The sequence below is a fragment of the Staurois parvus genome, unplaced genomic scaffold (assembly GCF_062004578.1).
Source record: "Staurois parvus isolate SC_StPar_1 unplaced genomic scaffold, SC_StPar_1.0 ptg000175l, whole genome shotgun sequence".
NCBI classification, from domain to species: Eukaryota; Metazoa; Chordata; class Amphibia; order Anura; family Ranidae; genus Staurois; species Staurois parvus.
This window is the reverse complement of record NW_028317971.1, coordinates 15,684,032-15,701,899: the sequence shown is the minus strand read 5'-3', so window position 1 is coordinate 15,701,899 and position 17,868 is coordinate 15,684,032. Positions and strand designations below refer to the sequence as shown.

The following is a 17,868-nucleotide window of genomic DNA, read 5'->3' as shown; positions in this document are numbered from 1 at the left end:
ACAAAATACTGTGAAAAAAGCCAACAGCCAAACATTCTCCACAGTAGCTAAAAGACATTAGGGTATGTTGCCCTTTAAAAAGCCAGAGGCTGATCAGAAACCCTAAGGGACCCAGAGAAAGGAAATATATAGAAGGGGAAAGGGTGCAGGTAAGCAACCAGGGGCTGATTGAGTGAGCAACATATCACAGCTGACCAACCACCATTTGTTCACACAACCAAGCTAATGAAGCAGGTAAACTCATGATATACGTGCTGTCTGAAAATATGTTTTTTTGTTTAAATATCTTTAAAGGCTTGGATGGTTGGTCAGTGCCTGATGGCACACAAAAGACAGCTCAGTTACAATTGTGATGATGCCATGCCAGACTACATGCCTATGGTCTGGCAGCCATCCGAGAAAATCATGGTCTGAGATAAAGGCTCCCATTGGCTTGTATTACCAGCATCTGTAATAACTTGTAAGGAGGAGAACGTGTTAGGACAGCAGAGATCTGTCACCTATTTATGCCTTCGGCCAACTTGCATGACACCAAATTCTTTCCCCGGTCAGCATTACAAAAGCAAAACTTTTCATGCAGCAATGTGTTGCGTAAATGTTCAGGTGATAGTATGGCATTGTCTTATTGATATGTTAATCTAATAATATACTGTATAGTGATACACTAAAATCTTCCTGTGTCTTTTTTCTGCACATTTTATTTGGAATATGGAATGTGCTCCTGCTTTATATTATATAGCAGTGCATAAGATATTGGCACTTTACAAATAATGGGTAGTATTAATAAAAAAAAGTAATAATAGTTTCAGCTGCATGTGTCAGTTGAAGGATGCAGGGTAATACATTGTACAACTACACACCAATATTCTAATTCATTCTCTTCCCAGCATTCAAAAGTTTTGATGTTCCTAAAGATTTTCTCATTAGGTTTGGCCATTGGAACTGGTTTTGCATTTCTCACCATCCAACACAAAGCAAATGCTTTATTTTGGATGGAGGTCTTTTTTAATAATTGACCAAAAGGAACTGGATTATTGACTGAAGCATTCAGAATAAGTTTTATTGCTCTTTGTCTTTCAAGATTGCTATTGCTGATCTAAAAAATGGTAGTTTCCTGATTGACATGCATATTCAGAAAGAGGATAGCATCTTTCTTTGAGTACAGATTTCCTTTAAACAAGGATAAAAGAGTTTGATTATAAATCATAAAATAGGTAGTGAATCAACAAAGCAATTGAATCCACTTTTGAGAACTCCAGCACCTGTATTAGCACAACGGTTAGTATGATAAAAGCTTGACAGATGGAACTACAGAGTTTGCAGTAATTAAGGTGAGATAGCCTAAAATGCAAGTGGGCAGTTTTTCTGTTTCACACAATAGCAGTCGTTGGACCTATACTGTAAGAAATGGTGTAGCAGTAGCAATGTGCTCTTCATGGCATCATTTACATTTCTTATGATAGGGGTGGATATTCAGATTGTAAATTAAGTTACAAGGTAAGTCTACAAGCCTTTTTTGGGAAAGCAATAGCAGCCATGATACTCATGGCCTTTAGACTGAGAACATCTAATGGGAGAAGAAAGGTATTGCAGAGGAAATCTGAAGGTGAATATTGCTGAAAAATCTGTTTGTCATTTTATCTTTTAATGGGTTATTTTTACATTATTATTTCTATCTTAAATCCCATCTCAGCACCAAAAGTAAATGTGCAGTGTCAATCCCCAATGAAAAATATGGCTAGAAAGTGCCTTCTGCAAAAATAAACTTTTATTATGAAAGCACAATGAGCATGATTATATACTGCCGAAAAATAAAAATTCCACAACTGCACAACACTCAATGCCCTTTTCTCAAGGTAGGGATTTTACTAGTCCTGGCTTCAAAATAAACCTCTGAGCTAACAATTAAATTGTAACTCATCTTTGCTTCAGCTCACTTTCACTCAGGCAGTATGAAGAAATGTACATGATCAGCTAAAGGCAGAGTACAGGAGAATAAAATCAACGTATATAGTAGGGATGATTACGACAGACACGTACTGTGAAAAGAAACAGACACGTGTGCAGAGACTGGACAGCTAATTTTCTAACTAAGCTCTGTTACAGTCTGAAGAACATAGGAGAGAGTGCAAGTATACACGTTCACACTTTGACAGCCAAACCCAACACCTCAGGGACCTAGTCCAATAACTACCACACTCTCTCAAACACACGAAGACGTGTACACTTAGAAAGCTACTCCACCTCATCCTGGAAGTAAAAGTAACAAAGTAACAGAATAAGTGGCCAATAATGTCATAAATTGAAAATATTTTGTAAAGAATCTGTCCATTCAAAACTGATGTTTTTTTTTTTAATGTTACCAACAATTTCGAAGGACTCTTAGGGCCCTAGAGAATATGATCTCTGGTCTTGAGTTCCCAGGCCGACTTACTTGCTGATAAGTTATAGTAAAGCTATAGTCTCCATTAAAAACATATGTGGCAGCACTTAATTTTAGGGCATCTGCACCCACAGTTTTTGCTTAAACTCCTGGCAATGTCTCACAAATACTTGTTGATCCAACATGTGAAGTCCAACTTTTGCAGCTTCCTTTGATGGGGTGACAACACTGCTGCACTGCTCCTAAATTAATAGCAGCACTGGGAGCAGTACGGCAGTGTTGTCACCCCATCAAAGGAAGCTGCAAAAGGTGGACTTCACATGTTGGATCAACAAGTATTTGTGAGACATTGCCAGGAGTTTAAGCAAAAACTGTGGGTGCAGATGCCCTAAAATTAAGTGCTGCCACATATTTTTTTTTTAAATGGAGACTATAGCTTTACTATAACTTATCAGCAAGTTGGCCTGGGAACTAGAGATATTCTCTAGGGCCTTAAGAGTCCTTTGAAATTATCGGTAACATAAAAAAAATTATCAGTTTTGAATGGATTCTTTACAAAATATTTTCAATTCATGACATTAGCCACTTATTCTGTTACATGTATATTGTGCTTGCTAGGATTGCAGTGGGATGAGAAGGCTTTTGCAAGGGGTGTGGCTATGTAGGAAATTGTATATCAAACTGGATTGAAGAAATGTGAATAAAATATGCCTAACTTTACCAAAATGATATTTGTATTCATTCTTTAAACATTAAAATGTTAAAGTAAATTTTCAGAAAGGTTAATTAAATAAGGCAAAAACAGAATACCCTGTAATTGATGGCGGATTTCCTGAATGTTGTCTTTGCAAATGTAGCCTTTGGAAAAAATGTATTATGTTCAACATAAGTTGTCTTATAGTACTGTATTTCCTTATGATTAAAACAACCTCTTTCCATTAAACCTGCTAATTTTCTGACAGTTGCTACGACACAAACGAATGCTTTGGATATCAGCGAATGTTCTCTCCGATATCCATACTTCATTGGATATATTTGATTGGTTTCATTTTTGCTCATTCGGGAGTGTTATTTCAATAAGGAATTGATTTGGGGAATTCCAATCCAACATTGGCTCAAAGTTCTTTTTAGTAAAAGAAAATAACCCAAAATTAGTTTATAACCAAAAATTATAATTTTTCAAAAACAGACATTTTTATATTATTATATTATTATTATACAGGATTTATATAGCGCCAACAGCTTGCTCAGCGCTTTATATCATAACGGGAGACAATACAGTAACAATACAGTTCAATACAAGAGGGATTTGAGGGCCCTGCTCCTTGGAGCTTACCATTATTATTTATGTGCGTTTTTTTTTTACATACTGTCACCCTAGCAGTACAGTGTCACCACAGTGACACTGTACTACTTGTGGGGGGTGATGAAGATTTTTTTTTTTTTACACTGATTGCTTTTACACCCATAAAGGCTGTAAAAGCAATCATTTTTCCTTCTCTCTGGCTGCATTCTTGCAGCCATTGAGAAATACTGTGTGAGCTGTGATTGGTCACAGCTTGTCACATGGTACGAGGCTGTTGTGATTTCACTAGTAGTAAGCAATGATGTCAGAAGCGACATCTTGCTTACTACTATTCATTTGATCACCGATTGACCAATAAGTGATCACATGATCGGGACCTCACACAGAGGCCCCGTACAGCAATCGGTGTTCCCAGGGAGCGCGCACCGGCAGGGAAGCGGGGAGGACGTTTATAAATGGCCACCCGCTCCTGCAATACTCCCATGTAAATCATAGTGCTGGATATGCTTCTTGCATGGATATTAGGTGTTATGATGTTAAAGAGGAACTTCACTTTCTCAATCAACACTGACTATTTTTTAATCCTTATCCTGCTAGCATTAGTAAATGGATAGGAAAGTATATCATATTTACTTGTATTAAACTTTTTCTTTTACATTTCTTCAGTTATTTCCTGGTTTTCATGCCTAGGCAAACTATGTCATACATCCCAGGAATCTTCAGGAGGGGAGTGGAGGGAAGGTTTTCAGCTCAGCCAATGCCTGAGCTAAGGGTAGACGGATTCCAGGAAGTAAATGCTACATGAATCATCTTCCCTTACTCAAGATGGCCACTGTCAGAAATAAAGGGGGTGTTTTTCAAAATGATTTCTCAGCAAAATAAAGCATGGAGACATTGGATAGATAGGGGAATTTGCTTTGAATATTAATGCTCAGATGCAGTGCAGTTCCACTTTAAGTTGTTATAGTTGTGTAATTTTAGATCGTCATACTTCTTGTTATGTATTACATCTCCCTGTCATATGTTTCTCTCTGATGGTTTGGATGACATTAAACACAAACGGATATAACAATATGTCATTGAAAATTATGATAATATATGACAGCAATATAATATAATATCTCTTTAAGAAAACAATTTTCAATAGACACTGTATATTATGTTCGGTTTATGTCTGGTACCTTAAAGGCTAACTACCCTTGTGAAAAAAATAATAAACGCACATATTTTTGCAGGAAAAAAATTTGCATTTATAATTTTTTTCCCTGGAGCCTGAAGAGCACTGCACCCACAATCAGTGGTTTGCGGGTGCAATATCAGGCTCCTGCATGCACTTCCTACGGCTCCCTGCCAGTACCTCTGTACAGGCAGACAGTTTCTGAGCTGTAGGCAGTGTGAATGAACTATGAGTGTGCTGATCAACGCATTTGCAGTTCAGTGATAGTACCTTCTGCTGTGGCGGTGGAATGTGGGTACATAGGAGCATATTACATGTTACACCCCAAATACTGGTGTAGCATGCTCCTAACTTATCTTTTAAAAATCCCTTTTTCTCGTAAATAACAGGATGGGATTTCTGGGATGGTTGTACGCTAGAATAACTTTTAGTATGTATCCTCTATATACTTTTTTGAGATTTAGAATATTTAAAGTAAGGAGCTATCTCCCCAATGTGAACCCAGATAGCAGTAAAAACTAGCAGTCTGTAACCCTTCTCTACTTTATTAAAAACACAAAACAAAAAAACATGCAAATGTATATAACATTTTCAGATTATTTTGTACAGTATAAAAATGTTGTGTACTTGTTGCCCAGTGAAACCAATTTGAACAGTAGATCAGCAGTTTTTACAATACTCAGACCAGCCTGTCTGGCACCAACAACCATATTCAAAGTCACTTAAATCCCCTTTCTTCCCCATTCTGATGCTTGGTTTGAACTTCAGCAAGTTGCCTTCACCACGTCTAGATGCCTAAATGCATTGATTTGCTGCCATGTGATTGGCTGATTAGCAATTTGTGTTCCCAAGCAATTGAACAGGTGTACCTAATAAAATGGCCGGTGAATGTATACTGCTGATGAGAAAAGGTATTAAGCAGTTTATACTTACTAAAATAATTACATTTCCATGTTCTGTGTACTGTAGAAGACTGGATATAGTGAATGCAGGGTCCTGGGTTTAGTAACACTAAGTATTTATATGCACAGCACATTCCACCTATTCATTTTTTTTTTTTTTTTTTTTAAAGAAAGGCTTAATTTCCACAAATTGATGCTTTGGGCTTCCATTTATATGTGTCTACAAAAAGCTTTTTATATGTTTTTTTTCTATTTGTGTTCACTTTGTAAAGAAGAGATCAATTCAGTAAACGTCTAACTGGCCTTTACTTGAATAGTTTCAAAAGACTCAGACATTTTAGAGCATACGGAAGATTACTGGGCCAAATCCAGCCAGTTCAAAAAACGTTTGCTATTTATTACTGATAAATGCAATGGCTACCAAAAGAATGTTTCCAATGTATTCCACATGAAAAGGTGTCTGTCACTGGTAAAAGTAACCAGTGGTTTGGCTGGGTACGTAATCCTTCTTGCCTTATTCAAATACATGTTACAAATGTTTCAAAACATACAGCAGAAACACATACTGGGGAATTCAATAAAGTCCTAATGACAGTTTTCTACCTGTGCCTAAATCAGACAAGCATTTGGGCCAATGTTGGTAACAAATCCAGGTAGTCCTAACTACTACCACTTTAATAAACATGTTGCAATGGCAGTGATAGAATCTAAAAGAAATACCACCAGTTCTATGATTAGAAATTAGGAACAGCTCTGAGCTGGTGTATGAAGGTATACCAGTAGTCTGAGTGGTCTGTGCTCATGCTAGGAAACTGTCATGTATGTGATAGCTTCCCGCACAGTGCTCTATGCCTGGCCCTATTCAGCTGGCAGCGGAGAGATTCTCAGGCCGAAAGCTAAGTGTAAGCAGAGGGGTGCTGATACTGGTGACTACCCAAATATGCCAATTCCTATCATTGGGAAATGTCTTGTCACTGGGTGGGGAGAGCCTGATGGGGAACTGAGAGACTAGTTCCCCATCAGGTCCACTTTACTTTTGATTGACAGCGCACAGCAGTGGGTGAATCCATAACAGCTATTCAGTCCAGTTGTGGCTTTCGAATCCACCCACTTCTGATAGGGAACTAGTCAGTCAGTTCCCCATCAAGACCCTCCCAATCCAGTTCAAAACTTCTCAGTTGCATGCCTGGCACAGTGGTCTGCGAAAAATAAGTGGGTTTTGGGTTGCAGTTTGGACACTCGGTCTGTAAAAGGTTCTCCATCACTGCTTTAGAGCATAGTAAATGAGCAAAAGCTCTGCTGACTTTCATCATCCAAGTGTAAATGTTTTGTTTTTTTTCCTTGCATGTGATTGGGTATTGTTTGCAAAGTGAAGCTTTACCTAATTTACTAAGCTCTGGAGCATCTTCACTTGCAGAATGCAACTGCAACTGCACTTTGCAAAGTGCACAGTCTATTTGCCTTTAGTAAATCAACCCCTCGGTCCTCAGTGCAGGCATCAGATTCATATACCTGTCTCTGAGAAGTACATGAATTGGACACAAGCAATGACACTTTCGGTGTAAACAATTACATATATATTTTATATAATATATATTTGATGCAGTCTGTCAATAGCATAACACGGAAGGTTTTTTTTCCTATTCCCCCTTTAACAAGTTCTGGCTGCAGAAGATTCGTCCATCAACGCTGTTTAGCATGCATGGGGAAATCTATGGTTTTCTTCTGTTCTGTCCAGCCTATGGCCAGCTTAAGCCGACTGAGTGACATGGTTACCATGTGATAATGTTAGCACAGGACCTATTGCATTTTTAGAAACGCAGACTACCAGGGTGGTAAACCTTTTATTGGTGGACACAGTGCACTGTGATTATCCAGAGTGGACACTCTGGGGGAGATTTACTAAAACTGGTGCACACAGAATCTGGTGCAACTGTGCATAGTAACCAATCAGCTTCCAGGTTTTATTGTCAAAGTTTAACTGAACAAGCTGAAGTTAGAAGGTGATTGGTTACTATGTACAGCTGCACCAGATTCTGTGTGCACCAGTTTTAGTAAATCTTCCCCTCTGTCTTCAGTGCAGACAACAACAGATTCATTAACCTGCCTATAAGAGATGTACATGAATTGGGCTGTGCCCCTGCGGAATTCTAAGGGGTGTCCATGGCACTCTTTATGAATTCCCCGATAACCTTGAGTTTATTTTTTATAATAAAATCAACTGAAACTGTAAATGGTGATATCTAAAGATTTGTAAAATTGCTACAGGGCATTGAAGACTAGAATAAATATTAGGAATAATTAACAAGTTTGGATCTTACAACATTTACCATTGAGCTTTAAATAAATGTGTACTTTGCTTTTTAGGTGAACTTTGTACCAACAATGTTTCAGTCTCCCATAAGTTGACAATACCAGGAACAATAAAGTTTGCCTAAAGTGAAAAGTAACAAGCAGGATTGTCATAAGTCTTTGGACTTTGGATGTTACAGCCATTCCCACATGCCTAATGTTATGGGCTATGGGCAGAATAAAAAAAAAAAGACATATATTTGATAAGATATATATTAGCAGTCTGTCAAAAGCATAACACAGATGTTTTTGTTTTTCTAATTCCCCCTGTAATGAGTTCCGGCTGCCAAAGATTCATCCATCAAAGCATTTCAGCGTGCATGAGGAAATCTATGGATTTTTTTCTGTTCTGTACAGCTTATGGCCAGCTGAGTGACAAGGTAATAACCAATTAGAGGAGGATCTATTTAACTTCCAAAACACAGATTACCTTTTATTGGTCAGAAACACAGACTGCCTCAAAGATTTTTTTTGTGCAGGTTTCCCAACTACATGAAAATGAAAAATGAGTGCGCTGTACACTAAACTAATCTAACACACAACATATCAAAAATAGACCATAAATAAATATGTGCATATACAGAATGTGCAAAAAATGCATCTAAAGTGATAAAAAGTCCATATGCATAATGTGAATAGGCAAAAAAGTCCCAAATCCAATGTGAAAGTGCTGTGTGTTGAAAAAAATCTTCCAACAAAGTGCTATGGTGTCCACAAGTGCTTGCCACAACAGACAGATCAGCCTCTTACAAGACACATTGATCTCCAATCAAGAGATCCAGAATGAGAGATATCATTGTATGCCTGTACAAATCATTAGTAGGACCTCATCTGGAATATGCAGTTCAGTTTTGGGCAACAATTCACAAAAAGAACATTGGGGAACTGGAGAGAGTGCAGAGAAGGGCAACCAAACTGATAAGAGGCATGGAGGAGCTCAGCTATGAGGAAAGATCAGAGGAAATTAATTTATTCTCTTGAGAAGAGGAGATTAAGGGAGGATATGATCAACATGTATAATACATCAGTGGTTCATATAGTGAACTTGGTGTAGAGGTATTCACCCTGAGGTCATCACAGAGGACAAGGGGGCACTCTTTACGTCTGGAGGAAAAGAGATTTACTCTCCAAACACGGAAAGGTTTCTTCACAGTGAGAGCGTGAAAATGTGGAATAGACTCCCTCAAGAGTTGGTTCTGGCCAGCTCAGTGGATTGCTTTAAAAAAGGCCTGGATTCTTTCTTAGATACACAGAATATAACTGGATACTAACATTTATAGGTAAAGTTGATCCAGGGAATATCCGATTGCCTCTCGGGGATCAGGAAGGAATTGTTTCCCTGCAGGAGCAAATTGGATCGTGCTTTGCTGGGTTTTTTTTTCCTTCCTCTGGATCAATTGTGGGTATAGGATTATAACTTTTTTTTTTTAATGTTTGAACTGGATGGACTTGTCTTTTTACAGCCAGACCAACTATGTAACTATGTAAAGCTTTGCCCACAGAGCTTTCTGTGATGTCATATGGACTTTTTAGCACTTTAGATGCATTTTTTGCACATTCTGTATATGCACATATTTATTTATGGTCTATTTTTGATATGTTGTGCGTTAGATTGGTTTAGTGTACCGCGCACTCATTTATTTTTCGTTTTCTTTATTTTCTGGTATTCAGGAAGAGAATAGCAGCAGTTCACTTCATTTAATTATTCGTTCTTTGCCATTTATTTCATTATTTGTCATTTTCATTATTTGTTGGTTTTTCTTTTCACATATTTCCCAATGACATGAATGTCCAAGTATGACTGATTAAATGACCTGTTGCACCACATACCCTAGGCCCAAAGGTGCTGTGCAGCATATTGGATGCAACAAAGTACACCCTTTGGGTCAAAATACACATTTCTGCTGCAGTGCGTTCCAATAACGCATGTTACTGGAATAGGTGTTACTGAATATTACCCATGTTACTGTGTTGCTGTGCTGATTACTTTAAATGGCACCCCAACGCATTAACGCAATGCAGCACCAATGCATATGTGTTGCATAGCACCACAACACACAATAATACATTACCATGTGTTGTAGCGGGCTGTGTTGTCAAACAAGGTGCATGTTCATTTTTTCCAACATTTTGCTGCATTGTCAACTTGGTCTCTTGAATGGGCTGCGTTAATGCATCGCATGTGTGAAAAAAGTACACATTAACATGTTAACACAATGCATCAGGACTCCAATGTATGAATGGGCCCTTAAATATGAATATACTCTGCAAATTGAAATGGACTTTCCAAACTTAGCAACCGAGAAATATGAGAGGAGAAATCAGACAAATGTGCAGTGCAAAAAGATGTGAAGATGACAGAGAGGAGTGGGGAGGGAAAATAAAAAGATGTGGAGGATGGGGAGAGAGAAGGCTGCCTGCAGTTTCACACGTACACTTGTGCTTGGCTAGTGAGTCATGCCTGTGATGTCTGTGTGTACTGAGGGCTGTATATATACACTGTATATGTATCTATGTATATTTCTACTAAGATGTCTAATGTTAATTTGATGTAAATCTAAAAAATATGGAAATCAATATAATATATTGCTTAAAAAATGTAATTTTTGATGCAGGATATTTTGTTGGATTGGAATTTTGTTATTAAGGCTTTTATTTGCTATTGCTGCTCCTATACAGTAACTGCCTATAGAGATAAGCATCAGATATTATTTTCTTTGCTGCCAGCCCTGCAAAAAGTGTAAATCATGCCAAAAGCACAAAGTTCTATGTTAACTTTGCAATTAAATGTATTTATTTGTGGCATTCTTCTTTAACCACTTCCAGTCCAGACACTTTTACCCCCTTCCTGTTCAGGGCAATTTTCAGCTTTCAGCGCTGTCACACTTTGAATGACAATTCCACGGTCATGCAACACTTTTACCATTTTTTTGAGACAGATAACACTTTATTTTGGTGGTATTTATTCACCGCTGGGATTTTTATTTTTTTTTTGCTATGTAAATGAAAATGTCCAAAATTTATTCCGTTATCTTTTTAGTAAAAAAAAAAATAAGCCAAATTAGTTTATAACCAAAAATTATAATTTTTAAACATTTTTGTTTTACATTTTTATTTTTTTTTTTATATTTATTTTATTTTTATTTTTTTTTACATACTGTCACCCTAGCAGTATGACACTGTACTACTTTTGGGGGGTGATGAAGATTTTTTTTTATTTTTTTTTAAAACTGATTGCTTTTATAAGCAAATAATGTAAAAGCAATAATTTCTCTCTGTCTGCATTCTTGCAGCCATTGAGAACTACTGAGTGAGCTGTAATTGGTCACAGCTTGTCACATGGTACAAGGCTGTTGTGAATAGCCTTGTACCATGTGACCTCTGATCATTCACAGATTTCACACGTAGTAAGCAATGATGTCAGAAGTGACATCTTGCTTACTACTTTGCATGTGATCACTGATTGGCCAGTCAGTGATCACATGATTGGGACCTCGTACAAAGGTCCCGTCCGACGATCGGTGTTTCACTGTGTCCAGAGAACACAGCGGGCACTGGATCGCGGTGCTGCGCCCTCCCCGGAAGCGCGCACAAGCAGGGTGCGGGGGGGGGGGCCGTTATAAACGGCCACCCGACCCTGCACTGCCACCGTCCAGCCGTTTTTACACAACGGCCGGTTGGGAAGTGGTTAATAGGGCTCCTCAAAACGCTGTATAGCTGTATATGCACTTGTATCGTAAACACTGGTATATGGCTAATGCAGGCCATAGACTGGTCATTTATAGGGCGAATTTTCGTCTTGTTTTTTTATCGGTCATGCTGGAAAATCTATGCAAAATGGCCATTTTTCGTAAGCATTGGTGGTAGCAGAATGACAGATTTGTCGTTTTTCAGCTGACATTTCGTCCGAAAAATGACCCGTCTATGGCCAGCAAAAGTCATGTCTACTACTTATGTAGAAATACCAGAGTATAACCTGAAAGTAGTAATATATGTAAAGCTTAAAGCAGCATTAAACACAAAAATGTAATATATTACAGCTTAACAATCATTAGATTTGGTGGCTGCATTTGTTTTTTTTGTGGGCTTATTTCCGCCTGTTTTCACCTGGTGATCTAGCCAGTAATATACCTCCTTTATTAGAGTGCCCTCACTCTGGATGAAGGAGCAAAAGAGACACCTTTGGACAACAGCATTGTCAGTCTGGAGGAGAGGGTAGTGCTAGTGTCCTTTCACACGGGCGTTCCATTTTTTTTCTTCAGTTCAAGCATGTTTTTTTAAAGAAAAAACAGATTAGTTTACATCCGTTTTTTCATCTATTTTTTCATCCATTTTACATTGGTTTACTTCCATTTTTCATCTGCTTAGATCAGTTTTTCGTCCGCTTACATCTGCTTAGATCAGTTTTTCGTCCGCTTACATCTGCTTAGATCGGTTTTTCGTCCGCTTACATCAGTTTTTCATCCGCTTACATCTGCTTAGATCAGTTTTTCATTCGCTTACATCTGCTTAGATCAGTTTTTAGTCCGCTTACATCTGCTGAGATCAGTTTTTCCTCCGCTTACATCTGCTGAGATCAGTTTTTCCTCCGCTTACATCTGCTGAGATCAGTTTTTCCTCCGCTTACATCTGCTGAGATCAGTTTGACGTCCGCTTACATCTGCTTAGATCAGTTTGACGTCCGCTTACATCTGCTTAGATCAGTTTGACGTCCGCTTCCATCTGCTTAGATCAGTTTGACGTCCGCTTCCATCTGCTTAGATCAGTTTGACGTCCGCTTCCATCTGCTTAGATCAGTTTGACGTCCGCTTACATCTGCTTAGATCAGTTTGACGTCCGCTTACATCTGCTTAGATCAGTTTGACGTCCGCTTACATCTGCTTAGATCAGTTTGACGTCCGCTTACATCTGCTTACATCTGTTTAGATCAGTTTTTTGTCTGCTTACATCTGCTTACATCTGTTTAGATCAGTTTTTTGTCTGCTTACATCTGCTTACATCTGTTTAGATCCGTTTGACCTCCACTTACATCTGCTTACATCTGCTGACCTCCGTTTGACCTCCGTTCCATTTATTTTTGCGGAATAAATGGGGTTTTCTTCCGTTAAAAAAAAAAAAGGATGTTAGTGGATGTGGACATTAACTGATGTAAAAATATGTTCATCCGTTTACATCCGCAAGTCCATAGAAATACATGGGGGTCCGTTTTTCATCCGTAAACGGACAGATGAAAAACGGACATATGGAACACCTGTGTGAAAGGGGCCTTAGATGTACTAGCAGATTTAGGTGCACTAAACAAATTGGAGCCAAACTCCAGCTAATACTTTAGAAGCTGTTACATCAACAGTTTTTTTTCGTTTGGCATAAAGGTTTCACATTAATAAATAAAAGCTGATCATTATAAGCTCCCCTGTCAGTCTTAAATGGTTTTTCTTATCCCTCTAACTGCTACATCTTCGGCAGTTTGTTTTGTTGAAAACAACAGACGTACTATGCTGATCACCTGGTGAAAATTAAAGAAAGAAAGCTGCGAAATGAAAAATAATGCAGCCACCATGTCTAAGAATTGGTAAGCTGCAATATAATAAATGTTGGCTTTTGGGTTTAATACCATTTTAACACTAGGGCAGCACAGTGGCTAAATGGTTAGCATTTCTACCTGGCAGTACTAGGGTTGTTAGTTTTAATCCCAGCCACAGCACCACCTGCCTGGAATTTGCATGTTCTCCCTGTGTCTGCATGGGTTTCCTCCAGATACTCCAGTTCCCTCCCACAATCCAAGGACATGCTGGTAGGTAATTGGATCCTGTTCAACATTGGCTCTTGTATGTGTATGTATGAATGTAAGTTAGGGACCTTAGATTGTACACCCCTTGAGGGTTAGGGACTGATGTGAATGTATAATATATATGTAAAGTGCTGCATACATTTACATTGCTATATAAGTACCTGGAATAAACATTCCTTCCACCTATCCTGCATACCTTGTATAAAAAAGATCTGTGTACATACCTATTTATAATCCACTCCAGTTCAGTCATGTGATCCTGCAGTTCCAACTCCACTGTGTAAGCGCTTGACAACGGCTGTGACATAACCCATAGGCAGGGGCGGACTGACAACTCATGGGGCCCCCGGGCAATAGGGGATCATGGGGCCCCTGTGTCCTTGCCCAAACTCAAAAAAACCTATGAAAAAGGTACCAGGGGCATCTCATGGGGCCCCCTACTGACCCCGGGCCCTCGGGCAGTGCCCAAGTTTCCAAATGGTCAGTCCGCCCCTGCCCAAAGGTTGCCATTATTGGCACTCCCTGCTTTCTCCTGCAGCAGACTGGGGGGAAGCTGAGCTGTGGGATCACATGATCGGGTTCAGGGTATGCAGAATAGGTAGGGGAACATTTTTAGGAATAGTTAGAGTTAGGCTTTTCTTCCACTTTAAAGTATTACATTTTCTTAGATGGTGGCTTTATACAATTAATCATGATTAAATGGTATGACCCGTAGATCCATAACAGCTGGAAAGCTGCAAGTTGTATATAAATTTGCCCCATGTTACATAAAATACATGATCTTATTATGGGTTATGATAAAGGAATAAATGGTATTATCAGCTGTGTACTTTGACTTCATTTATGTTTACTTGGGCAAACAGGTTGAACAGTCTGCAACAGATTGGTGTCTGTATCAGCATTTCTAATGTATCATTGCAAACAATTTATCTAATTCAATCTCCAAAAGACTTAATGAGCACATCTTTCACATATGTCCCACAAAAACTGCACAGGTCTAATTCCTGTGTTGGGAAATAATTTACCAGATGAGCACAGTGCTTTGCAAATTCCTGTATCTCTAAGCAGGTTAATTTCTCACATTGGTAAACAGGATCCCTGGACTTTAGTAACCTATGCCTTTTGGATCATTTATTGCTGGGACAGCCCCAGAAGCAATAAGATATGAAGATCAACATTTGCCCTTTACCTGTTTAAGTAAATAAGGTGAAGGGGATTTTGCAAAATGGATGATAATTATCTTAATTGGAAACCAGAAGCCAAGATCATAAGTGGGATAGTCCAGAAAATATATGCAAATGTTTTCTTAGTGATCTGATCGCAATAGCGACTGTAATTCCAGCAGTGAGTAAGGAGCCAAAAGGAATCATGCTAGGCACCTTTCAGACAGGCGTTCCAATGAGGTCTACCTGCCAGTTTTTCAGGTGAACCTGATGGGAAGGTCCATTCTTGTGTCTGTTTACACCTGCCTACCTGTGAGTCCAATCAGGGCTGCTAAAAAAAACAACAGACTCCTCTTCCATTTAGACGGAGCATATCAAAGGTAGCCTAGAGTAATCGGACAGCCGAGTCCATTTACAGCTGACCACTCAGAGCAGAATGGGCCCTGCCCGTGTCCACTCTGCAGATATTGAGTAGACACTGATGTGCCATCCACCTGCAGATTGCAATGGCTTCCAACACGAGTGAAAGGGGCCTTAAAAATACATTGTTTATTTGCTTAACCAACAAAATACTGCATTGAGCTAGAAAGCAACTGGAAATTTTATTATGTGAGTACTGACCGGCTATTCACACATTACTGGATGAGTCATTAATTTGCCATTTGCTTTCTGCCCACATCAGAATGTATTACTGCTAATGGAAAGACAGATACAAAATACGGAGCCTGGTAATTGATTATAGAGAAGAGTCTACATGAAAAAAACCAAAAAAGATACATTGCTGATTAAAAAGATAACTTTACTTTCAACGGCCTTCTGAGAGTTTATATTGATTTCCTAAAGCAGCCATTCTCAGCTTGGGTTCTGGCTCCTCAAGAGGTGGCTAAGGGTTCCTTGAGCTGTCACTGACTTACGTCAAATCTGATGGTGCCTGCATAGTTCCAGGACCAATACCACTTGGCAGGGCCAGCAGCATGACTGCAAGGGTGTTATTCTGACCACCAGTGTAAGGGGTGCATACTTCCCACTGACTACTACCAATATAAGGGACATTTTCCCAATGACTCTGTCACAAGTTAGCCTGCAGTTTTGTTCGTGTTCTTACCTTCTTACTGCAGTCCTGTTCCTGATCCCTTCTCATGTGTTTTTCTGTGCTCACCTATGGGTGTTGTTTGCTGTTCTCTGGGTTTTATTTCCTCCCCTTCCATCACTTCCTGGCCTGCCTTCTTGTTTGCCTGCCTATATAAGACATGCTCAGTCTAGGCCACGTTGCCTGAGCAACTTCCTGGTTGTTGGAGTTCCTGTGTGTTGCTATTGCCTGTATTGAATAGGCGTGTCCTGATCCTGGCTTCATTCTCTGACTGTGCTTGGTGTCTGCCTGTCTTGACCTCAGCTAGTCTATTGGATTTCCATTTGTCTCCTCCCATTGTACTCTGCTCCCATGAGCGGTCTCCTCAGCTGGGCGTACCTGGGGGGCTGTGACCTGGTTCCAGCTTGCTGCAAGTCCATCCAACCATCAGGGGCTCTGGTGAAGAAGCAGGCTGGGTCTTAGACTCCGTGCCCTGGGGAACCCCAAGTTGAGTATTTACAAGGGCTCACTACCACAGGTGTTGACAGACCCCCAATTGACTAATCTGCAAAGGGGTTCCCTGAGACCTCAAACATTTTTTTCAAGGGCTCCTTTGGGGAAGGTTGACAAAGGCTGCCTTAGAATATTACTAAAACTAAGCATTTGTCACTATGATGCCTTTACAGAATTAAAGTGGTTGTAAAGTCCGAAGGTTTGTTACCTTCATGCATTTTATGTGAAGGTAAAAAACCTTCTGTGTGTAGCAGTACCCCCAGCTCCCTCAATGCTTCCCTGAGCCTCATCGTGATCCAGCAATGTGAATGACAGCCTCGGCTGTCACCTCATTGGCTGAGACAGCAAGCGAGAGCCATTGGCTCCCACTGCTGTCAATCACAGCCAATCAGCCAATGAGGAGAGAGAGGGGCAGGGCCAAACTACAGCTCCAAGGGTGAATGGACACATGGAGCAGCGGGTGCCCCCATAGCAAGCTGCTTGCTGTGGGGGCACCCGACAGGAGTGAGCGACCCGGAGAGCCCATGGGGGACCTGAGAAGAGGAGGATCCAAGCTGCTCTGTGCACACAGTAGTTAAGTAAAGACATGTTTTGTTATTTTCCAAAAAAAAAAATAACCTTTAGAATCGCTCTAAGATATACTATGAGCAGCCAGCTAGCTAAATTAGAAACATGCAAACTGGAACAGAAGGCAATGGTTTGGGGACTAGCCGGGAAAAAATATTTTAAAGGAAGCAGATAATATATATTAATTAAATCTGGACTTCCGCAACTAGAATTTAAAAAAAAAATATGGTTTAGTATCACTTTAAATCTGGAAGTGGCTCGGTTCATTTGTTGTCCATAATTGGAAAAATCTTATTTCCTAAAGTATTCTAAGGATAAAGAAGATAAGAAAGATTTTTTGTGAACACAAGTACCTAATCTACATGCCTCCGGTTCTTGCTCTATGTTCAAGCCAGGCAAAACTCCAGTCATGCAAAGGTAACAATTTGTCCTGCTCACGGTTTAACCCGTTGCTAGTCAAGAAACACTACAATTCTTTCTTTCCGAAAATTAATGAATGTAAACCTTTACCCCATAAAACAACCAATTCAGTTTAAAATAGAGGGAAAATATAAAGATCTAGCTTCCTTGAGTAAAACCTATGAGTCAAAAAAACAGCAGGGGAAGTCATAAACCGAGTAGGTGACCACAAACACATGCACACAC

At 39.4% G+C, this 17,868-nt stretch overlaps 1 protein-coding gene across 4 annotated transcripts in view; it reads right to left on the bottom strand.

The window, feature by feature from the left end:
* Positions 1–17,868, bottom strand: part of ADM2 (adrenomedullin 2) — a 42,302-nt gene that overhangs the window by 5,740 nt on the left and 18,694 nt on the right. The window lies entirely within an intron of this gene.